A 13,282-nucleotide genomic window follows, 5' to 3' on the forward strand; every position below is an offset into this window, starting at 1 on the left:
AAGAGGCCAGGCCGAGGACAACTACGGGTGAGGTGGGCACCTGCAGGGGACATCTAAAGCTCCTGGGAGACACTGGGCTAGAGATGTGGAGTAGCTGATGATAGCATCAGAACAAAGAGGCTTCCGCCCAAGGCTGCAAAGAAGTGGCGAGAGGCTCGACTACTTCATTTCCATAATGTCATAACATTATGTAGGAGGATAGCTGAGGTACCTTGTTGTGATTTTTCTGTTTATTTTTCTAAATTACAAAGTACAGTTTGATTGGATTCAGCAGCATAATTGCATCCCAGTTGAGTAGCAGTTAATTTGATGTAATATTCAAATTACCTGCCCTATAGAGATGTAAAATACCTGTTAAGGTTTTTGACTGGTGGCCAGCATTTTTAAGATGTTTTCATTGCAAGAGGAAATGGAAATATGAGTCTTTTTTCAAACTGTGTCCAAATAACTTTTTAGGAAAAATAAATTAAAAAAAACTATAATTATATATGACTTACATGTATAATATTATAGCAGGACTGCTTGAGCATGCTGACAGCTCTTTTACATGGTTTTGAGCCAAATATTTTTTTGACTTTAAGTTGGACTGATCTTGTTTCCCTAATTTGACAATTTCTACAATCCAGGAAACCAATTGAAGAATGCCATATTTGGATATCCAAAACCCAAGATTTAATCTATTAAATTACCAAAGGAGACGTCTAAGCCAGCTGCCTGAGGTATAGTAGCTGTATGGGGCACTCATTATCGTATTCATTTAGTCCATTTCTCACAGTGTAAAAAAAAAAGTATATATATATGTTTAAGAATTTGGGTGTGGATTAATTCTATTTCATGATGAAGTTATGATTGTGGCCTTTTTTGTTTGTTAGCTACTTGTTTAAAGAAAAGAAAATAAGAGATTTCAATGAAATGTGTTGGCAAGTGGCGGCTGTGAGCCAAGAAACAACTGATTAACTTTTGATGCATATCCAGATCCAGATATTTTAAAGAATTTCTTAACACTGTGAAAGACAGCTTTGAACATTTTCCACTTTTCTGTTAATGCCCATACAGCAGGTAGTCAGGCTACATTTGTTATCTCTGTAATCTTTTGTTATATCCAGGAATAACAGTTAGACAGGTAGGTATATACTCTAATGCCAGCTATGCTTTATTGTATTTTGCTGCAACTGTTATATTAAGAGGCAGTAATCTGTTTACAGTTTGAAATGCACATATAGAAAAGCTGTCTTCTAAAAATCCACATAATATACATGCCAACACATACAGCACATACAAGCCAGTAAGGATGTTTCTTCTGGGTACTTGAGGGTCAGGTAGCCCAAAGCAGCTACCGTGCAGTTTTCACAAGTAACAAAAACAACTACGCCACTCCTCCGAACATTTGAATCCATCTGACCTCGCAGTGTTTGTCTCCAGTCAGTGACTCAAAACAAATCCTTAGCAACAGTATCTGAGAAACAACAGCCTGACCTTGGTGTATTTTTGGCTCAATGGTGTACCTTATAATATGTCAAAACTACCACAACCTACTGTGAGGTGTGTTGTCAGCTGCTGTTTGCACTGTAACTTTATCTCCAACTGAAATGCTGAAATCTGCTCCTTTCCCATTTTTATTTGAAATCTCCTCTCAATAACAATTTAAACAGCCTCTGGTTAATAAAAAACAATTTTTTTTTTTACTTTTTTGGGGGGATATTGTGTCACTTTACTTCCATCTCAATATCACTTTCTGCCCTCTCGCTGTTTTTCCCTTTCTGTCGTGCTTTTTATGAATTAATTCAACTGTATATTTTTGCTCTGTGACTGAACCCGAGGCTACCGTCTTAGCCGACTCCCTTCCTGAAGAAATCTTACATTTTTTAATATTAATTGGATTAACCTGGATATGAATAGGTGACCTAAAACAATACAAGATATACTGTCTCCCTACCTTTACTCTCAACATTCAGGAGGCAGTGAAGCTTTCTCCCTCATTATCTCGTTGCGAAAGGTTCATCCGAGGTCCACAAGTGGCGGTAATACTTTTTAAAAGCTAAAACAGATTATAATATAAAGCATGTAATTTCTAAGCCATTCCACTCCTCTTATCAGCAGTCTCCACCTTTCCTTTGCTCATGAAGGAAACGGAAAGCTTCGCTGGTTGACCGATGCACAGTTAACTTTGATACGCTTACTTATATAGAAATTAAAAAGGGAGGTGATGTCACACGGCTTCATTTTTTTAATCATCTAATCCAAGGTTACTGTGTCTATACTTAATATATCATTATATTTAATTTTTTGCTCAGTAGACCTGTTGTGGTCAAATCTATGGTTATAGGATGGGAAGGCTAGCACTAATGTCCAGGCTTGCTTTAAAAACTGTTTTCTCACACAGTGCTCGCCTGCTAATGTAAAATACTAAAATATACATTGCAATTGTATAAGGAGGTCAAACTCCAGCTGTTAAGTTTCTGCCCTACAGTACTCAGCATGCAGGACATTAATCCCAGACTTTATAGGACAGCAATGGGTGTTAAAACTCTTGTGTCTTATACTGCATTTTTGTTGTTGTTTTGGCCCAGTGAACCAGCACATTAAATTGGGCATGAAACAATTACTTTTAAGCAAAGTGGTGACTTTCGGCTTTAATTTTAGGATGGTGGTTCTGCTTTACACAACATTTTATGAGTCAGAAAGCACTTCAACAAGTAAACAAACTTGTTGAAAATTTGGTTAAAAAATCCTCTACAGCCTACAGACATCAGACAGTGCTATCTTGTGTGGGGATGATTTGCCAGGCCTGCACCACAAACATTTTCAATTCTTGCTCCGGGGGGCTTTTTGATTTCAGTCCCGGTCTTCAGCAAATTAAATGCATGATCAATTGGACTGAGGTTGGATGACTGATGTGAACGGTCAAAACATCACTTTTTGGTTGTTGTGTCTGTTTTTTGTGTCTTTGTCGTGCTGCTCTGCTCCCTCAAACACTTGAAATTAAACCTCAAATATATTCATTTCCAGTCCAATGTGCCAAGAGCCAAAACAATGAAACGTGTGTATGTATGACCATGCATGTGATTATGCAAAAGTGTCAATTCCAGTCTGGGACATTTTTAAAAAATGCCTAATTGATGATTCTATTAATGAATTGCTAAAATCGTATGCTAAAAGGCGATCAGAGGGAATTAAATTTGTCTGTCAGTTATTGCACTCACTTCTCTGTCAGACCCTGTCTACTCGTAGCATATACGGATATTTTTGAAAACGGATATTTTTCCCCTTCGTTTCAAAAAATTAAAAATTGTGTATATGACGTAAAAAAGCTAAATATAAATATATATATTGAATTTGTTTCTGCACAATTATATCGAAATCACAATATGGCCTACTGAAATTTTTCAGTTTTGTTAAAAGCAAATTGTTTGTCACAATACAGTACCATTCAAAATTAGATATTGCGGTGCTGCAGAGATGTCCTGACCTACACATCATATTCTACAGTCTCGAGAAAACTCTCTTTGTTTGGTTCAGATCCCGGCAAAAACCCCACCATAATCATTATGTAATGATGTAAAAATGATCATTCCCTCAAACATCGCAAGTCATATTGCAATTGCAATATCAGTCAAAATAATCACATCTTTGTCACCTTACAATATTGGTAGTCCGCCAGTGTTGTTGTTGTTTCTGGCGCATGCTCACAATGCAATAATGTGTACAGTTACAAGAGGGATTTAAATCAAATCCAACGGACCGCTAAAAGGCAGGCGGGCTTAGAGTTTAACGTAATACGAAGCTACAGACGACTGTTGGCTCCAAACACACACCTCCTTCACCTGTTGTTAGATTAGGAGGAGGACGAGGGAGAGATGAAAGGGAAACGTTGCCAATTTTCACCTGGCTCTAGAGCTCAGGCAGGACAGTACCAAGCTCCCCACTCGCTCACCTGCCGGCAAAACTCCAATTGTTTAGCATCATCCGGATCATCACGTTCATCTGCTGTACTGCCCGCCATGCAATGACACAGAGCTGGTTGAAAATCGGCAAAGTTTCTCTTTAATGAATTAGACCTCAGCCACATTGTTTGGGAAATGAAAATATAGTTTTTTCCCACTGATACCCAAACACACATCTCTTCTTATCTCTCTATATTTCTCTGTTAGCTACTACGATCTACAAACAGTGAAGTACGGTGCATAAAGCAAGCATATCTGCCCACTCCCATGTTGAGTATTAAATACCTGAAAAATCTCCCTTTAAGGTAGATTTTGAACAGATACAAAATGTGCGTTTAATTGTAATTAACTATGGACAATCATGTGATTAATCACGATTACATATTTTAATCGATTGACAACCCTAATAACAAGAGATAAACGAACAATTACCTCAGGGACGCAGGATTAAAACTGGGAAAGTGTATTTGTCATTTCACCGGGTCTTTAATAGAGATAACTAATCACCAGGTGTAGAAAGGTGGAAAGGAAAATCTACAGGCTTTAGGGCTATTATGCCACATGGTTGAGAACCACTGATAAGAGGTGTGCATCTCACCCACTGAGACCAATTCATTTCACATCCCAGTACACAAACAGATGCCCTATGCATCTAGATACATTTATAAATAGCCAGCAGATCAATATGCAGCTCAATCTAGCCACGTCTCAATGCAATCTGCTGCAGTGACATGTGACACAATTCAATACAACATGACGCACACATTTCCAGTGTGTCTCCACTAATATTGTGCTTTTGGGACTTCTTTCAAGAAGAATAGAAATAGCCTATTCGTTGCAGTAACGAGACGAGGTGAGAAAAAATGCTGTTAAGAACCCATTTAGAATTGGACCCTTAAGTTTTGTAATTATATAAGATGTATGTATGTATAAAGAGGAGAGGTATTTTGGGAAAGACTGAATGTTTGCCATGTTTAAATAGTCAGAGTTGCAAGCAGTTGAAATACAGTTATAATTATAACAGAAGCCTAAACTCTCCATGACCTCTATCAGAAATCTAGGGGCAATAGCCAAAGGGTTCTCCTGTTAAATTGTTATCAAGGGGCTTAATAAGCTTAGCCTTTTGGCCCGGTAGTGAAAGAACAGAGAGCGTAGTGACAGATCTGATACCGTTAGGCTCGAAATGTACAATAAGCAGAACAGCAGAAGGAGCAAGGTGTCTGAGTTGATCAGTAAAAAACTAGAATTATAATGTCTCCAGCCTGCATATTTAAATCTTTTTTCAGGTGGGAGGTTTATAAGTCTTTCATATGCAGATAGCGGACTACAAGTCTGGTGGATGCCACCCACATTTGACGCTCACATCTCATAACGGATGTTGTGATTCAGTCGGGGATAATCTCGCTGTGGATTTGGACATTGTTCTGAGAGTGGCAATAGCGTGCAATGTGGATGAGCAAAACTGGCAAGAATATACTCTCTAACAATCAGGTCCAGACAGCTTTAAACACCTATTACATTGTTGATTTGTCCTTGAAGAGGTAGTGCTTTTCAATTATGCTTTTGATGTTTTTGTGCTAAGAGTTTTTGGACGTGAGTGCTATTATTTGTCGAAGCAAGTGGCACTTTATGTTGAGGCTCCAGTCTGTGATGGGTGTACAGCGTCCCATTAGCCACCTGTCACATCATGAGTCCACACAGTTCTCATTATAGTGTGGGCAATAGTGTTCAGTCTACATTGCAATTTAAACACTGTAAAAAAAGGATGACTTAAAAAGGGCATTTCACCTTTCATTAGATGGTTGCAGGTTTAGAAAAGCAGGATAGATTGGAGCAGACATTGCATCTAAGAACCCAGTACCACTTAGTTACAGTTTTTAGGCCACCCGGAAGCCCCTTTGATGATAATGAAAACTGCTTTATGAATATGAGGCGGATGGAAAAGACAACATTACAGATACCAGGAAACACAGAATCCCCAAGGTCAAAGAGAGCCAGGCAGAGCGGAGAGCAACCATGCAAACAAACGCAGCAGATGTGGGTCCTCCGAGTCTGATCAATGGCTGTGGCTTGTTTGCTCGGCCCAGCAGCCAATAACGCTGCTGCGAGGAGCATTTATCACTCCCTGCAAAGTGCGATTAATGAAGTCTGAAAAATGGCTACCACTCATTAGCATCCACTGACCCCTGCAGATTGAAATGATTGGTCATGCTTCCTATTTGTCAACCTCGGTCAAAAGGAGCATCTCAACAAATCGGGTGACATGACCTGCAAATCTACTGCAAGTTCACATCCAGTGAACCGTGTGTGTGAAGTGATGTGTTTAGGGTGATGTACAGCATAGTTTCAAGTGATGCACACATGCAATTTTTTATAGCTATTTAATTAGCTCCTGATTAATTTGTTTTGAGTACATGTCTTCAGTTTCAACTTTCTATTTAAATGTGGGAAGATCTGATTAGTCTGCCCTCTTCACCTTTTGAAAGGTTTATTCATTTAATGTCTATACTGTTGCTAATAATATTATATGTGTGCCTACTGGGGCTGGGCAATATGATGGTATAAAAAACAATGCAAAAATGTCTATTGTTTATATTTTTCTATATCGTTTCTATCGCGATATAGGCTAGGCCTATATTTGTTCCTTTTTTCTCTATAATTTCACTTAAAGCTGTTATGTTCATTAGATGCATAAGTTCTTAAAATGAGAAAATAAAAAAGCACTTTTCATTTGTTATGTATTAAATTCACACAGGAGTATACAAAAATACGCTTTACCATGTGGTTATTTCATATAGACAATTTATTTATTGAAATACCAAAAAGCATTCTATATCCTGACCAATGACCAATATCGCAATAGAAGATTTGCCATATCACCCAGCTCTAATATTATCTCAACCTACCTCGAACCTTCAGTTCAATACTATCACAAATGACTACATATATAGTAAATAATTACATCCTTCATATTACAGACAGGATCAGAATATTACATGCACGCACCCCTGTGAATCCCTAGTGCACAGGTGGGCAATTAGAATACCATGCGGGAATGGCGGACTCCGCCAGTAACAAAAAAAACTCTTATAAGGGATGTAATTATTAGGGCTGTCAATCGATTAAAATATTTAATCCTGATTAATTACATGATTGTACATAGTTAATCGTGAATCGCAAATTAACCGCCCATTTTTTATCTGCTAAAAATATACCATAAAGGGAGATTTGTATTTGTATTTAATACTCTTGTGAACATGGGAGTGGGTAAATATGCTTGCTTTATGCAAATGTATGTATGTATTTATTATTGAATAAATAGGGCATGCCTGTAAAGGGGAGTCTCGTGGGTACCCATAGAATCCATTTTCTTTCACATATCTTGAGGTCAAAGGTCAAGGGAACCCTTTGAAAACGGCCATGCCAATTTTTTTCTCGCCAAAAACGGAGCCTAACTTTGTAGCGTTATTTAGCCTCCTTCACAACAAGAGAGTATGACATGGTTGATACCAATGGATTCCTTAGGTTTTCTTCACTTTAGCTTTAAAATTGAGCCCACTACAATCTAAAAATTGTAGGTTGCATTAATGCATTAAAGAAATTAGCGGTGCTAAAACGTATTTGCGTTAACGCATTATTAACAGGTTTACTTTGACAACCCTAGTAATTACAGAATGTAAACACATTTAATGGCTAATGCTAAAAAAACAAACTGCATTAAGAGTTTCAAAATCTTCAGAATTATAACTATATACTATATTATATTACAAAGTGCTTTAATATCTTAGTAGAGTTTAAAAAAAAATTCTCATTACATGTTATATCAAAACGGATTCCAGTCTAGAGACAGACATGAATTAATTGCTCTCTATTCCTCAGTGTGGCCCTCTCAGAGATAGACTTTGACAACCCTGACCTACAATGTTTGACAGACAGGGTGGAAAAAAACATACTTTCAAATTACTCTGAGCCAGTTCAAACATGTAGGTTCCCTTTTAAATGTCACCCAACTTTCTGTTCAAAGCTCATCTTCTAAAAGTCCAACGTCACGACTCCAGAAACTAACATTTCCATGATAATTCCATATTGATCTTGATGAGAGCGAAGCAACTACACCTCTGGATCAAGCGCACACACTACTTAAGCGGTTAACCTGTTGTATTAATGAGCAGTTTCCTCCGCCTGGCCTGCTGCCAAAATGAAAGAGCTCCTCTGCAATCAGGCATGAGTAGTGAAATTGTCAGCGACTGAATGGAGCAGTTAGAAAAAACATAATTCAGCAAGATTCCAGGTAATTACGGCATAAAAATGCCTTACCGTTGAGTGATTTTTTAAAACTATAAATGACACACAAACCAAGCCTATTCCACTTAATCATGAACTGTTCTGAAATCATTTCTCATAATGTCTCTTTCTCTTACACCAGTGTATTTTTCCAACCTCCACTTCTATTTTCTGTTTCCATTTATCATCTATTTGTCATACCATCTGTTTATATAGACTTCACAGTTTAACCCTCCTCGAATATAATATAACACAAAGCTGATGGATCGACTAACCCCGGCACTCTTCTTCCTGCTCATACAGTACACGGCAGAAATGGATAATGCTTCTGATATCATCAACGTCGGAGTGAAACGTGGTGTGAAATGAGCTTGGTATTTATTAGCGCCACTGTGAATGACATGATTGCACCCGGGAGACTCAGTGTGATGAAGGACTAATCCACAAATCTGCATCCCCATGTTGATGATTCATGAAGCCTATTCCAAGCATTTGCACACGAACATTTGGCGAAGCGATATATGTGAAGGTTGCGTAGGTGAGTGGATGGATGGCTGGGTGAGAGAGTGCATGGGAGCGAAGAAATGTCGCGTCGCAAACACAACTCAGACGTCCTTTCACCTAACAGCTTCATCTAGTCCATCCATGCCAGCCTTTGTAAATGAAAAGCTTTGACACACAGATGGAAAACACAGAGATCCCAGTCGGTTATGTTGTTAAATTATGTAAAATCCCATCTTCAACAGATGTTTGAAGCGACTTGAAAGAACAAAAAATTGCATCTGAACATTACTAATGTGATTCCTTCATAATTCAGACTACAAAAGCATTTATCTTAGTTGACGTTCAATGACATTTTTTTGAAACTGATAAGTGAATATATCAGATGCGCCATAAACGTGTCCCACTGAAGCAAGGCCTCAATATTTCAGTCTGAATGTGTCTAGCAGTGATCTGATTTCCATTCGCACACACATGCTTTGTTCTTTCATATAAATGCATGAGGTAGCTCTGTATGCAGTAGATGGTGTTTATACATCATCTTTAGATTCAACCTTATGGCACAAACATGCCATAGCTCTATATCCCATGGTATTATTACATATGATACATAGCTGTAGTTAAGAACCATGTACATTAGGGGTGGGAATCACCAGAGGCACAACAATATGATATTATCACGATACAATTATTTCAATTTAAAACATTTTGTGATATGCTGAGTCCAAGTCAAGTCCAAGACCAGGTCCAGTTGAGTCAAGACCAAGTCCAAAGGCAGTCGAGACCAAGTCAAGAGATTATTATTTATGCAAATAGCATGGACGAGGATAGTCGTCCTGCAGCACCTCCTGAAACAACCATCAATTGATAAAGTTTAAACTCAGTGCTAAAACTATACCGTTTTCCCCTATTATCGCACCCATAGTGCGTTTCTCGCACTCATAGAACTAGAGTTCCTTTTTTTTGTCGTGGCGTCCCAAATTGCGTTCGGGAATATTTTTTAGCAGAAGCGTTGCACAGCTGTTGAAGGCATAGGGAAACACTGTTAGAATCAGGCAACGTTCTGTACCACTGATCTCAAATTAGCAGCCAGGTGCAACTTGAGCAGTTCTCAATAGCCGAGCCCGAGTAGATGGGCAAGATGTATTGCAATTTACCACCGTTTTTCAACTGCAAATTATGCAGTTTGTCAACATCTGTTTTATCTAATTAGATACAATTTTCACTCTGTTCAACTCGACGTATTCATTCACATATCTTGATGGTCAGAGGTCAAGGGAACCCCTTTGAAAATGGCCATGCCAGTTTTTCCTCGCCAAAATTTAGCGTAACTTTGGAGGGTTATTTAGCGTTCTTCCCAACAAGCTAACATGACATGGTTAAGACTGAACCTGCTGCAACCTCTAGAAGACGAAATAGTGGCCGGGCCCGCCGGCAGGCCGTCAGATTGTTAAAAGGTTAATAGTTTATATAATAAAAGATCGATACTTGACGTCTGTGTACCGATACAATATTGCCACTCAAAATATTGTGATACTATGCTGTATCAACCCTGTACATGTTCAAAATCTCACATTTTCAGGAACTAAAAACAGGGTTCCCACACATTTTCATGGACAAAATTTCAATGGCTTAACCTTTCAAGGACCCATAATACAATTTTCATGACCACTATCAACCTATGAATACACAAACAGAACTGTATACTGTAGTAACCTTGTTCATATTCACTTCAAACTACAGTCACAGTCAATACATTGATCATTATTTATATAAAAAAAAAAAAGCTTTACAACTACTTATATCAGTCTAGCACCAGCTTTCATGCACAAGAGAAAACTGAACCGATTTTACGATCAGTGTATTCTTAATGCATTTGATTATAAATTCATTTCTGGATGCAAGTCTGAAAAACAATGCAGCAACATAACAATGCAGCCTGTGTACTACATAATCGGTCATTAGAGAGCCATGAAATATTAAATGTACACTTGCATTATTCAAACTCTATTCAAACATAATTTCAGACATGGAGGGAGAGACGGAAGCGCGGGGAGAAAATTTAAAATCGTACATGGCAGTAAACAAAACATTGGCACACATCCGACGCATATAGAGCTACATTGCGTCAACAGCTACAGAAAATAAATTAACCTTTAAGTTACATTACATGGAAGGTTATCCACGGAAGATTACTGTAACAATTAATTAAAAAACACAACAACATTTTACTAATTCGATGACTTATCCAGGCCTGGAAAATGATTGATAGCGCAATTCAAACGGGATCAAAAAATGATTTTTCTCTCGTCGTTGACTACCGTTCATGTCTTTTCCGAAAACAAGGTCCCATGGTGTCCACCGGAAGGGGAGGGACTTCGACTCTCTATTCTGTAAATTTAGCATAACCTTAGCATTCCTGTCTGTGGTCTCATTCCACAATAATATACCTGTTCCTACTTTAAGTCATGGGGTACTGAAAGCTTGCCCCATCATGCGCTAAGTGAACATCAGGGGAGAAAAAAAAAGAATCATAGAAAACATGTTTACACTTCTGGACAATTTAGAGATTCATGTTGAACTGAACTGCATGTGCTTTGATGGTGGGAGGAAACCCACACAAACAGGAGGCGAACCGGCCTCCAAACAAGAAGAAGCACGGCCACGATTCAAACCCACAAACATCTTGCTGTGAGGCTCCAGTGCTAACTGCTGAGCCAGCATACCACCCTTGTTAGAACACTTATAGCCTAAGTGTGTCTCCAGTGTGCATAAAGGTAGGTGGTAGCACTGTACAGCTGAGCCACGGCAATTTCTAAAATAACCATAAATTGTTTGGCATTGATCATTATTTAAATGAATACATGTAGAATGCTGAATGCGTATGCCTCTCTCCCCGATTACGTTTTGTGTGAACTCCGTGTGAGCGAGAGAAGTAGAGTGCAAGACAAAAAGGGCAAGTGTAGCCGAGTGCATCATGTTGTGCGTTTGGTGGGCGGCTATAATTCTGTAATTACTATCAGAAGCCCCCCAACTCTCTGCTGGCTGATTCTCAATTCAGTAACAAGCTGTAACCAGCAGGTCTGGGACGTCTCCACGTATTGCCAAGTATTCACTCAGCCAGCTAGACAAGCGTTTTGATTGGTTGTCACATCTGAACGCCTTCCTCCTTTCAGTCACTTTGCTGCACTTATGTCCCTTCATAAACAGATTGAATTTGGGGGAAAACGCTTATTTTGCAATCGTTCCCAGAGTTAGACGAGGAGATCGATATCAGTCTCAGTCAGAAGAGTATCAATCTTCTCATCTAAATCTCAGAAAGAAAGTAAATAGGTGCATTCCCCAAAACATTCTTTAATGAAGTAGAAACAGGAATAGCACTTGCATGTTTAAAAAGAGAATAAATTAACCACACTTGTTAGGCACTAGTTTCATGAAGTGACAGCGAGATTCAAAATGAGGATATCCAATCAGTGTCGAGCCTCATCTTCAGCTCTAAGGGCAAAGCCTCTCATTATCTGTGTTCTACCAACAGGATGAAACAAGACTTCCCCTTCTCTCCACTACCACCACTACCTGCCTATTTCCTCCACAAAGCATCCCGGCTGACCTGTTTACTCTCACGCTGTTAAGATAGCTCCTCATTAATTTCTTCGTCGTTTGACTCTTAATTAATTTTGATATGGTTAGAAAGGAAATAAACAAACAAAACAATCGGTCATAGAAGTGACTACTGTAACACAGGATTTTATGGTAGAGGGGGGGAAGAAAAGTACTTAACCAATCAGATCAAAGAGTGGAAACAGGTAGCAGTTGCTATGGCAGCAACATTACCTCACACAAAAGAGCTATTATGCTTTGGCTTCTCTTTTTCTGTCAGCAGAACTATATTAATTCAAAATTGGTTATTAATGCATCTGTTTTATCAAGGCAGGATGAACTGCAATACCAGTCTTACAATTATATTAAACTAAATATGAATGGCTCTGTGTCCTTTTTGATTGGGGGAGCTGTTAGAAAGTAGACACACTACAAAGCAAAGCTTACCATTGCCATTTGTTGGAGAACCATTTCAAGGCTTCCTGCCAATTTGGGCCAGGCAAAAAAAAAGTAGCTCCTCCTGAGTTACTGAACTGTTGTCTTTTCCTTTTTCTTGCTCCAAACCACAGTCATCATTTTATCTGTGCTTTCTCCAAGTTGAAATCACAGAGAACACAACAACAAAAATGGTTTTGTGCATTGGTTGCATGTGGCAGTCAAGTGGGAAGTCTGCCAACGTCTGAAACTTTAAATAAAAGAGTGTTCATGTTTGGCTGGATGAAGAACAAACTGGTGTGGATTTATTTTTGCTGAGGGAATTGTTGAAATGACATTTCCTACAGTGGCGCAAAAATACTGGTAATTTCAGGAATGTGTTTTTTAGGGATGTACCGAATGTCTTTTTTTTTTACATTCAAAGCTTCTATTGAGGTTTTCGAATGACGCTTTGAATGTCTGTCATATTTTATGATGTTATCACCCTTAAATAAAATTTAAAAATCCTCAAACAAAAT

Source organism: Sebastes fasciatus, chromosome 20, assembly GCF_043250625.1.
Source record: "Sebastes fasciatus isolate fSebFas1 chromosome 20, fSebFas1.pri, whole genome shotgun sequence".
Taxonomy (NCBI): Eukaryota; Metazoa; Chordata; class Actinopteri; order Perciformes; family Sebastidae; genus Sebastes; species Sebastes fasciatus.